The following is a 13,110-nucleotide window of genomic DNA, read 5'->3' as shown; positions in this document are numbered from 1 at the left end:
ATTTCTTCATATGTAATTGGTTCACCATTCTTATTTTGTATATCTGGTGCCTCTGTGCGATCAGAATCAAATAGTTCTTTTCCATATTCTTTCCATCTTATTATGATATGATGTGTTTCAATTGTAATTTTCCATTTTCATCTTATATACAAAGATTATGGTTGAATTTTTATTTTTATTTGTCAGAGCTTGGATTGAAGCATTTCTATTACTACTGGGATTGTTGTCCAAATCCTCTGTTTTTTATTTTCCATTTAGCCACTTGTCTTTAGCCTTCCTGCATTCATTTTTTATCATATTACTGAGTATTTGATTTGAGAGGCTATCTGTTGCATGTTTTTTGTGTTGCGACTCCCCCCCCCCCCCAACAGAGAAGGGACTCATTATCGGAGGACACTCTACATCACACAAACTCTACTTAATCTTCCATCTACAACTATACAATCTATCTACTATACACTATGCCATCTGCTGCCACTCACACACACACACACACACACACACACACACACACACACACACACACACACACACACACACACACACACACACACACACACACACACACACATATCCCACGATGAGTCTTTGACTCCATGGAGGTTTTTATAATAATAATAATATATATTATGCCTATGTGTTCCAAAACCATTTGTCTGTTGTGCAGGACACTTGAGTTCACACGGAAGAAAAAATCATTTTGCTCTGTCCAAAACTTAGTCTTTCCTGGGAAAAAAATAATAAATAAAAAATTAAAAATCTTTCTATCAGAGACATATGAACTTAAGGCTCTTTCATTTGCAAATGGCACTTGACAAAAACTCCTCAGTCAGGGGCTTTATATTTGCTTTTTTATAAATAGATCCACATTTAGAAGCCAAAAGTAAGTCTGAATTAGTATTGCAGACTTTCATAATTAAATTGTTTTCCAGGTGTTCTTCCCTCATTGAATGCTGATTATAAAAAAACATTCTCAAAACAAGCATTTGGAAATAATAATGTAAATTTACATTAGTTGAAATATGATAAGATGAGACATTCATAACAGCTTTTCATATCAAATGATCTTTAGATCTTTGATCTCTTGCTGTCACTCCTTTTGAGGGACTTCCAAGTAGGTGCACTTTGAAAAATTACATTTTACAGAATGCACTTAAAACAGAATCATGACAGTGCAGCTCACATATAACTGAAAATGTGCTAAATGGAATACCATGCATTTTTTTTTTTTTTTTTGTTTGTTTGTTTGTTTGTGTGAATGAATGAGGGTCAGGTGGAAACAGGAATGGAATTCAATTTGGCATGCTATCCATATAATTTTTATGACTATTTCTCATTATTTGGATTGACTTATGCCTCTCTATAGTTATTTTATGTGATTTTTTTTTTTTTGAAGTTTAGAATAACATTACTAATAGCGGATGGATGTATAGTGTTGATAAATGTACTGCCGAAAGCAACTAAGTTCTGTGAAGTATTGGTGTTTCATCCAATCCAAGGAAATGTTTAATTATCATCAATGTCAAAGTATTTATTTTCATTGGTAAAGTCCTTGATCAAGAGTCTCCAGTAGCAGTGATACCTTTGTTTGGAAAAACTTGCATCATTTGAATCCCATCTAACATGTGCTGAAAATCTTTTATTAAGGCTTTCAGTTGAAGGTGATTTAGTCAGTCTCATATGGAGATAGTGTTTTTTTTTTTTTTTTTCCCCTAGAAACTCAAGTTTCTTGTCTTGCAAACTAGCTAGAAGAATAAATGAAATTTACAGACACAATACATTGTCCTCATACCCATGGTTACTTTAGCTGTAATTCCAAATCCAGTAGCTCTTGATCATCCTTTATTTAAAAAACCATTTTCAAGGACAGAAAAAGCTCATTATTAGCCACAAGGGATACTAGTGTCATTCTGAATTAATGTCTTCCAAATAATTATCAAGCCTTTTGAATTTAAGATATGACTCTGGCTCTTTCTAGAAATTTCACTGGTTAATTATTACCTTCCTTGAAAGGTTCCTTTAAAATTCCTTGTTAGTTTTAAATTATCATTTGACTCTCATGACCCTCAAGAAAATTTTCTACTCTTCTGAGTTGCTGCTTGCACCAATTATTAATCTAATTATTTTCCTTTATGCTTTCTCTAAAACATCAGTATCTGTTCTTCAGTAGTGACTCCAAACTTTTGTACAGTATTCTAAATGAGGTACACATATTGGTAGCCTTACTGCACTGTTTTGAAAATTTTATATTTGATTGTATTTATATTCCTCCAGAGGCGAATGCTGGTCTTGAAATTCATGCTTGCTCTTGTTATCATTCAGGGATTGAGGTGTGATTGAAGTCTAATTAGCAGAATAATGAATTACTGACCATTTAAAACTATATATTTAGAAATTTATGTACATTTAATCATACAAAAAAAACATTTATTTTACAAATGATATTCTATCTTTTTCAATTTAGCTACTTGAATACAAATTCTACCCCACGGTTATTCTTTATGAACTGGTCAATAACATCATCATAAAAAGCTGGTTGTAACTTAATTTTCAAAAACTACATGCACACTTGTAAAGGCTGGCTGAAGCTCACTAGAGTATGTTGACTGTATATGGCCTGTGTTTAAGCAACAGAGTAAGACGATGTGAAATGGCTATGCGCCCACATGAAATCACAGTGCTGCTGCGAGGACCTGGAAACTCCTACAACCGAGCAAGCCAAGGTAACTTTGACTAGACGAGCAAGCATCGGCCTTTGATACACAATGCAAAGCTCAATTATTGCCGCTCAAGCTTAAGAGATCTTCTGTCTACAAAAATAAAAGCCTAAATGGAATGCTTATAAATGCATGCATTTATTAACAAATAAATATTACTTCTTTCTCAATTAATGAGCTTGCGCAGCAAGCATGGAGAATTCACCCCTGTATTCTTCTATTCCTCAACTCTTCTAAGTTTTCCTTATCCTTGACTAGAATGATGATGAATATTAGAATTCAGATACTTTCCTATATTGGTTTTTTCTTGGATATTCCAAAGATATCTTTTGCTGAAGGAATTAGTTCCTCAAATACTTTTTTTTTCCCTAACGGTTCTTGCATTTTTCTAAGGGATGGATACTAAAAGACTATGATTGCGTTGCTCCCTCACCTCCTGAAAAAAAAGTGCTTAAGAAACGGCCAAGCTTCTGCCTTCTTGCATTCTCTGAAGGGTGACAGAAAAGCAAGAAAAATAACATTTTAGATTGTTGAAATTAAGGTTTTACTTCAAAAATAAATACAGCGTTTTAATTTATTTCCCTATACTTGGAATAGAAGTTGCTGGGTACAGCATTTTTCGGCAGGATAGGAAGGGAAAGTGTGGTGGTGGAGTACTGCTTATGATAAGTGACGACCTATGTCCTCTAAGAGTGGAGACTTTGGAAGGCAGTGACACTAATGATTTTGAAAGCATATGGTGTGAGGTAGAGGTGGGCAAGACAGGATATTTAGTGGGGTGTTGCTACAGACCCAGGAGTACAGAGGGTGGGGACCAGGAAATGTATAGACAGTTGAGTTTGGCAAGTGCAAGAAGAATGATTGTTATGGGAGATTTTAACTACAGTAGTATAAACTGGGGAGAAGAAGATGCATGTAGCAATAAGGGAATGGAATTTCTAGAATTCTTGAGGGACAAATGTCTTAGGCAATATGTAATAGAGGGAACAAGAGGTTCAAGAGTTTTGGATTTGGTTATAGCATCAGAAGAGTTGATAATAACTGAGATGACATCTCTCCCACCAGTTGGAGAGAGTGACCGTATGGTTTTGACTTGGAAAATGAATAGACATGCAGGAGTCTCAAAGAGACGTGAATGTATGTGGAATTATAACGCAGGTGATTATAATAGTCTAAGACGTCAACTTGGGGAAGTTTCATGGAGGGAGGAATTGGAAGGCCAGGATATCATTAGTGTGTGGGAAATTATGAAAGAATATTTGTTAGCAGCAATGGTAAGTTGTATACCACGAGTGAACAAGAGGACACATTTGGAGTAAAGTGGATGACAAACAATATTAAACAGGAATTGCATGCGAAAAAGAGGCTGTTGGAAGAGATATAAGGAGACAGGAGAAGAGAAGATGCATGAAGAGTATAAGACACAGGCCAGAAGAGTGACTAGTATGGTAAGGAAGACAAAACTGGAATATGAGAGGAGATGAGCCCTAAGATCCAAAGAAAATCCTAGGGAATTTTTTAGATATGTGGCCAGTAGGAGGAGAAATGAAAGAATGATATTGTGAGATAAAAATGAGAATAGAGACTGATGCAGAGGACATAGTAGAATTGTTCAATGACCACTTTATTGGAGTATTTCATCCTGGAGGAGTCAGTTTTAATGCTAGAGGGATAGGGCAGGTTCAAGGTTTGGAGGTACAGGAGGAGAGTGTGTAGTCAAATACTGAGTACTCTGGATGTCAGTAAAGCTGTGGGACTGGATGGTATTTCACCACGAGTTTTGAGAGAATGTGCTAGGGAACTGACAGTGCCTTTGACCTGGCTTTTCAATGAAAGTCTGGCTACTGGAAAGGTGCCCATGGAATGGAAGTACGGTAAGATAGTTCCATTGCATAAGGGTGGTAGCAGACTGGAAGTGTCTAATTATAGACCAGTTTGTGTGTCATCAGTAGTTAGTAAGATCTTGGAGAAAGTAGTGAAGGACCATATACAGCATTGGGCAGATGAGGGTAATGTTATCTGTGAGAGTCAACATGGATTTGTGAAGGGGCGCTCTTGTTTTAGCAATATGCTTGCCTTTTATGATAAAGTTACAAAAGCATTAGATGAGGGAAAGGCATATACTGCCATTTTCTTAGACTTAGCGAAGGCATTTGACAGGGTGCCACATGATAAGCTGATATTTAAGTTGCAGCACATGGGAATCCTCAGATTCCAGGTGATCATATTAGTGTAGTAGTTGTCTTATAAAATGCATAGCTATTTATGCAGTCACTTGACCTCTTTAGCAATGTGGTCTTATTAAACTTATCATATATACAAATATACAACTCTCCATGTACTATAATCCAGAAGTCTAGTTTTGTTGACTGTTTTTATAAATTTCTTATTACTATAATACTCAATTATAGTAATAAGAAATGTCCTCAGTCTGAAATGCATATCCTTGCACGTGGCAATATCGAAGTGACATTTGTTGTTATTTGTGCATATAACCAGTCTCTTGAACCCTACATGGATTTTCTATAGTCTTTATCTTTTATCACTTTCCTCAACTTAGCCTTATCAGAAAATAACTGGATATCACCCTCTAGACTACCTCTAATAACATTAATATACAAGTTAAAACAATGGCCCAAGTTTAGAATTGTTTGGGATACCTGTTTGATTCATCACATCCATTTATAACTTTCTTGATACTTGTCAGTTAGCCACTCTCTTGTGTGTCTGTTTTGCTTACCCATTCCTTTGAGTTTGTATAACAAGCTTGCATGTGGAATCCTGTCAAATGCTTGGGGAAAAATCCTGATGTATTTTGATATATTCTTCTTCTTCTGATTCAACTCTGCTGTCACTATTATAATATATGTTCAGATTGCTAAAGCAAGACCTACCTTTAACAGAACCTTGCTGTTCTCAATTGGTATATATAATTTTTTTTCACGGCCCTCTTTGCCGACATACTCCGCTCCGGATATTTCATGTGGGAAAACAATTTTTACCTTCAAAAAGAAGGTACAGCCATGGGTCCACCACTTTCCCCACCAATAGCTAACTTTTATATGGAAGACTTTGAGCAACGAGCTCTAGAGTCAGTGTGCCTAAAGCCCAAAATTTGGCTCAGATAAGTTGATGATATTTTTGCCATTTGGCCCCATGGCACCACGAAGCACTAAATACATTCCTTAGCCACCTGAACAAACAAAACAAACCTATCCAATTCACCATTGAAATTGAAACAACAACTCTCTTCCTTTCTTAGACACACTTGTCACACGTCTTCCCTCAGTCTGTCTCTCCTTCTCAGTATACTACACACCTACACATACAGGCCAGTACATACACAAAAATTCTTAACACCACTACCCGACACAAAAACTAGGTGTCATAAGCACCCTTAAACACAGAGCTCAAACTATTTGTTCAAATGAGCAAGCCCTAAACCAGGAATACAAGATCATCAACCATACATTTATAAAAAATGGATACAGTAAAAAAACTATTCACAAGATCCTTCACAGAGACACCACAAAAAAAGTTTTCAAGAATGCCATTGCCATACCTTATGTTAGAGGCATTTCGGAAAAAATAGACAGAACACTATACAAATGCAACATCAAAACCACCTTCAAACCCCCTACAAAATTAAGACACCTACTCAGTTCTTCCACACCTAACCCACCCAGGGGTTTGCAAAATACAATGCACATTAACCTACATACATAGGGGAAACAGGACGAACCATCCCAATTAGGAAAGACGAACACAAACAACACATTAAATACCTTCATTTTGGAAAAACCGGCCTTTTAGACCATGCACTCCAGGCATACCACAGAATTGACTGGAAATGTACCAAGTCCCTAGACTGCACCAAACCTGGTTTGAGAGGAAATTTAAAGAAGCATGCGAAATGCTCAAACACAATCCTAACCTGAACAAAAATGACGGTCTAACCATTCCAAGAATGTGGAGGACCCATTTGCAACCATTATAGCAGCCAGAACAAGCTAAATAAAAATCTCAATACAAGAAGACTTGGCGAAGTGTTTTTAACATTCAATAGCAACCTGAACTGTACAAGTCCAGAAGAAAATCTTAGTATGGGAGGACTTTAGCAGAGTGTATTGTAGTTTTTTTTTCCCTCCTTTTTTTTATCATTAGAGGTCAGGCTAAGTAAAAGATCAATTAACAGCGTAAATTCAATTTACTTGTGTAGAAAACAAGCTACATGCTCAAGAGCATGTAGCTTGTTTTCATATACACATGTATTTTTCTGATGATGACCTCAATACAGGGATCGAAACGTCAATTGTTATTTTATTAATAATAAGCAAAATAGTCATTTCAACATGTGTGTTTTGTGTCCCTAAATTCGTAAATATGAAGGGTATATATAATTTGTTGCAGTTACCCTTGGCTCACCCTTTCTATAATGGAATTATCTTACTCTTTCCATTCATTCAACAGCCCAGTTGGGGACATTGCTAACATTCTTGCATGTTCCTTCAGCACCTTTGCCAATAGCTCATGAAGTCTGATTGCTATATTTGAATCAAGCTCTTGCAATAACTTTAATATCTCTAACTCACCTATATTATTTCATCTTATTTTCTCCTGACATCCAGAGAGCCAGTGGATCTGCTTAGAATGTATTATTATTATGTGACACCTCCAGGGATTGAATATCTTCCAACTACTAACTGTGCTCAAACTTGCTTAACTTTTTTCGTGAGCCATTAGTAGCAGAGGCTCTACCAATCGACCAACCTTTGCTAAACTGAACACTTAACAATCCAGCTCTTTCTAGTTCATCCAACACTTTCCTACTGTCTTTTCACTGAGATTATTCTTCCATGATCATTCTTCTTTTTACTTGCTACATAGCAATAAAATTTTCAAGTGCTTTTAGCCTGTTTAGCTTGCTTCTTTTCACAAACCACTTTTGTCTTCCTTATTATGGCTTTTGCTACTTGCTTGCTTTCTCACTATATACAATTCCCAGTATTCTCTTTTTATCCATCTTTTGCTCTGAAGTGTTATTCATCCATTTAAACTCCCATGCGATGTATTCTTCTAACTCTAGGGATGCAATCACAAATTATCTTCGTCAAGTATTTTGATTTCCATCCACTGTTGATTCCTCTGACATGCAATTTATCATGCCAAGGGATTGCTTCATACTGTCTTATCAGTATGTCATAATTACTTGCCTCATAATTCCAAATATACTCCTCCTTAGTTTCAGCTCTCACATGAATTGTCACCTCTCAGTTCAAAACTACATTCCATCATGTTACTTAGGGTAGTTATTCTTCAGTAATTCTATAAATTCTTATTCTTTTGACTTTTGTTTCCTTCCTTCATTCTATGTTGCCAAATTTGAAATCATCCACAATGATAGTTCTCTCTATAAACATTTACAATTGCATTTCTCTTTGGGTGATCCAGTTTCATGTATATTATATTATTATTTTATTATATAAGCTCATCTTTCTTTTCAGTATTTTTTGCTAGTTAACTATATTACCTGGCATTGAAAATGACCATGAAACTTAATAAAAATTATTATGCTATAGTTTAAAAAAAAAAAAGTGCAAAATTTTAATCTTTGTAATTCTTAATTTTCCTCTTATCTTATGTTTCAATTCATTTGAGTATCTTGCTCTATACAGTCATTTTATAGTAATTTGTGATTGTGGAATTCCTGAATATAAATCATATTTTTGATGTAGGTTATGAAAGTCTGCTATGATGAATTGCATACAATTAGAATTTCTTACAAAACACACACACAAGTACACTTTTTATTTATTTATTCTTTGTGGTTAAAAAAAAAAAAACACCTGACAGTTAATGAAATAAACAGAATTTATTAAATCTGCTTGTTTCAAATTAGGATTTTTAGAGTATAAATTAGTTTGCTGCAAAGCATCACAATCCAGCATGCAACGAAAGCAAAATTGTAACTAAAAAAAAAAAAGGGGTGTTAAGAATACTTGGCAGATTTAGAGATGGCTAGCTAGAGGTCTAAAATTAGCCATCCCCAATTGTAGCTAACTTGATGTGGCCATCCTTCTTCAGATTAGGGAAATGCTTAACTGCTGTAATATAGACTTAGTGTTGTGTCCCATTTTACGATTTTTATTCTATCCAATAATTTCCGCTTATCTATGTTCTACTATTATCTATGCACGATATATCACCAAAAAATTTACTAATACTTAAGTTATTTCTCCCCTTTGTACCCCTAATATTTGTATTATGCTGCACCTTTTGGGATATTTAGTTTAAGATATTATATGCAAAAACAAGGAGAAAGAACTAAAATATGTCAGAAAGTGTAACTATGTTGCAGTCGTGACACTTTATCTCGTTTCTTAACACATTAATTTCCCGCGTGATTAGGTTCGTAATTTTTCAAGTGGTGCATTGGACAGCAATTTCAGACAACTGTTTTATGATTGGACAAAAGGTTTATTAAAAACTTTAACATGGTACAATTCAATTTTTGTTATTACTCAATTCAATGCTAAACTAAATACTTACAAACTAACATTAACTTATTACAAGTAATTAGGCTATGATCCTATAATGGGTATTACGATCATGCCGTCATAACAATTCAACACATAACTTCATATGACATGGACATATAAGATTAATTCACACTATTTAACTATTCAAACTTAAGTAGATTAACTAAACCTTTTACTACACTAACACACAACTATGACATTTTAACTTTCCTATACATTACAATAGACATGCAAAATTCTCAGGACACTTAATTATTCATGTAACATTAACACTAGCCAGCTTACTTTTAATATATTCTGTCAGATACTAAAGTCCTAGTATAAATTTTCCTTGGTCACTTCAACAGTTCCGTATTAGAATAATGATGCCTATTACAGACAAATTTTTGTTAACATTAGATATATTTTACAGTACCTTTCTTTCTTGAGTTTTTCATATGGGCCTTTACCTTTTTCTGATTGAACTAGCTTAGTATAACTTCTCCGATAATCTGCTACTCCTACGTTCCTTTTGGAATTGAACTATGCTTAAACTTTCGTAATTCAGGACACACTTTGAATCATCTATATGACGGCTGTGCAACTCGCGACGTGGATGTTGATATCTTACAGCTTTCCCTTTCTCGTGGTTGTCACTGAAGTTGAAACACAAAGAATATGTTTCCTTTTCTTTGACTCTATGGCATTCTTCGCTTCTTACATAGGAAATCCGGAATCGAAATCCCGCTCACTTTTGTTTCCATGTTGTGACAACGGAGATATAACCCCAATCTCCACTCAGGAAAACTGCGTGAAACCTATGCCACGGAGCTCGTAGAGAACTCCACGGGTACAGAACCAAAACAAAAACCAAAAAGCCCTGGGGGGGGTTTCCAACCCTTTTATACTTGCTCTCCTAACGGCACCCTCTTTAACTTCTTTTCTTCGCCCCCCCCCTACTTGTTTTAACTTCACCGACCAATTAGGGTGGCGTTTTTTTCTGCCAAATGTCCTTTGGTCGGCGAGCCCGTAACGATGTCTCAATCCGGGAATCGGCCCTGAGTGATAGTCTGTTGTTTTTCTTTTGCTAGCCTCTAACTTAATCCCCTTTCCAAAATTTCTCTATGAACTTACTTAATATTTTAATCTCTAGCCTCTCACATACCATCTCTTACGACTAATCCTTTTCTGTCTTATTTAGTTAAGTTTTCTCTTTTATATCATATTACAACATTAATATATTCTTTCTTTTTGTTAGTTAGTTCTACAAACACCTTTATACTTTATATATTTTATTGGATGCAAGAATATTTCTTTTTCTTTTAAATAATTCATCTTTTATGCAAGTTTTTTTTTATTTATTTTTATTTTTATTTTATTTTATTTTTTTTTTATCCATGTTACACCATGATAGCTGAGAATTCTACATTCTTAAGATATCAGGTGTAACATCAGCATAGCCTTTCAGATTTATATCATTTTCCATGCAATATAATTATTTTCTTATTCATGTGAAGTGTAACAGTTCTCTTTCACATCATTAATTACTTTTCTAGTTCCAGGTATTTAGGTATTTATCTTCTTGAAGATGCATATTTACAGTTTCTCCCAATTTTTGCAAACATCTAGCATTGTATATACTACTTTAAATGTGCCATGAATTATTTTTCATATATCGGTTTGTGTGTGTTAAATGAAAAAAATGGTGAGTGAGTCCATGCCAAGACTTCTGTAGTGTACATTTTTCTTCAACATGTGCAAACAGTAAGTTTAAATATTCAAAAGATATTTAAAGCATGATTAAGATTCATTTTCCTCAAGGGGTCAGTTCTCATATGATCTTAATTATGTGAAAACTGACCATGACTTCTCTTTTCACTTCTCCACTGAGCAGAAAAATATTTTTGTTAAATGGGATTTTTAAAGTAATTTTGCAAGTTTATACATAGATTTAAAAAAAAAAAAAAAAAATTATATATCAAAGCATTTCCCTTGCTACAGAATACTGATACAGCCTGCTCAGTTTTAATAATTCAGTACATAAAAACTTGGTACTATTGTCACATAGCTGCAACAAGATTCGTAGAATCTTGCTAAAGTGTTACTTGCAGCAAATTTATTGTGTACTGATTACATGACATATTTTGTCTTTTTCTACTTAAGTTATATACAGATTCCCTACTTCAAGACTTGTATATGCTACTTAGAAAGAAGTCAACAGACACCATAGTCTGAGGAACAAACAACCACGGTGACTACTTTAATAAGATGTTGGCCCTCCTTTTGCTCAGATGACTGCAGCAATCCTGCAAGACATACTTTCTACAAGCGTGCAATAGCAATCAATGGGAATTTTGGATCATTCTTCTTGTAGGCATGTAATGAGGGCCTGGACAGTTATGGGGCAGATATTTTGACATCACCCAATGCTCCAGTTCATCCCACAATTGTTCAGTAGGGTTAAGATGAGAACTCTATGGAGGCCAGTCAAGTGTGTCATTCATGTACACAAATCGCGCAGTTTTAGCAACAGCTGAAACTGTGTGGTGCATTGTCTTGCTGAAAGAGAGAGACAATGGTCAGCTCTGTAGAAACACCACAAAATAGCATTGCATTGTCCAGAATGTTCAGATACCTCTCAGTGTTCATTGTTCATAGAGATACCTCTCAGTGTTCATTGTTCATGGCACCACAAACAGAGGTTCAAGTCCAAACCAGGAAAAACAGGACCATACCATCACACCGCCATCTCCAAATTTCATAGTTCAGGTTATGCACTCTTGTAAGAGACATTCACCACGTTGTAGGTATTGTGAGATATTATTATATGCACATCTCCATGGAGTCAGAAGATTCATCACCGGAGACCCCAGCCATCTACACAGTATTTATCATACCTCTTCTTGAACTCGTTGACAGACAAATTACTCACAACTGAGTCAGGCAATGCATTCCATTTGTTCACCACTCTCCAACTAAAAAGTCTAGTCTTCACACCCTTTTTATTCCACTCTCTTATTTAATTTCCAGGGATGACCTCTTATTCTTCCATCACTAGGCAACTGCTAAAATATTTCCCTTGCATTAATCCTATAAAACCTTTTTAGTAACTGAAATGTTTCTATCATGTCCCCTCTTCTTTGCTTATCAACCAACTTCTGTAACCCACAAACTCTAAATCTATCAATGTAGGTAGCATTCCTCAGACCATTTGCCCACTTTTTCACTCGCCTATGAATCTTTTCTACCACTTCTGTCTATTCAATCTCTTAATGTAGAGAGAGCATTCCTCAGACTCGTCACCAACTTGGTCACTTGTCTATGAATCTTTTCCTCATATGGGCATATAAATGCCTTATAAAGAGGAATAAGAACTTCTTTATCTCTGCATGTGAGTGTGTTCTGCAATAAACAAGGAATCCTATGAGCTATCTTGGATATCTTAGCAATATGCCCTCTGAACTTCAACTCTTTGTCCACCAATACTCCCAAGTCCCTATCCTCCTCAATTTCCTGGAGTACAGTTCCATCAATGTGATACACAGCTTGTAATCTTTTAATGCCAAAATGCATAACTTTACACTTTTCCACATTAAACTGACATCGTTATCTTTTGTCCATACTGCCAGCTTATAAAAAATCATCTTACAAGCTCTCTACATCACCTTGATTAACTATTATCTTACCCAACTTTGCATCATCAGCAAAAAAATGAATTTCTCTCTTTAAATCATTTCCTATATCATTTGTGTACAATTAAACAATAACAGTCCAAGCACAGAGCCTTGTGGTACACTATTGGTCACCTACTTCATCTGGACTCTGCTCCTCCATACACTACTCTTTGGTATTTGTCCATCAGCTATCCTTTTATC

At 35.3% G+C, this 13,110-nt stretch overlaps 1 protein-coding gene across 4 annotated transcripts in view; it reads left to right on the top strand.

The window, feature by feature from the left end:
• Window positions 1-13,110, top strand: part of LOC150108925 (myocardin-like) — a 456,675-nt gene that overhangs the window by 85,217 nt on the left and 358,348 nt on the right. The window lies entirely within an intron of this gene.

Source organism: Typopeltis vanoorti, chromosome 2 (assembly GCF_054136105.1).
Source record: "Typopeltis vanoorti isolate ZY-2024b chromosome 2, IOZ_Tvanoo_1.0, whole genome shotgun sequence".
NCBI classification, from domain to species: domain Eukaryota; kingdom Metazoa; phylum Arthropoda; class Arachnida; order Uropygi; family Thelyphonidae; genus Typopeltis; species Typopeltis vanoorti.
Note: the sequence above shows the minus strand (reverse complement) of the source record. Positions and strands in the feature narration are given on the sequence as shown.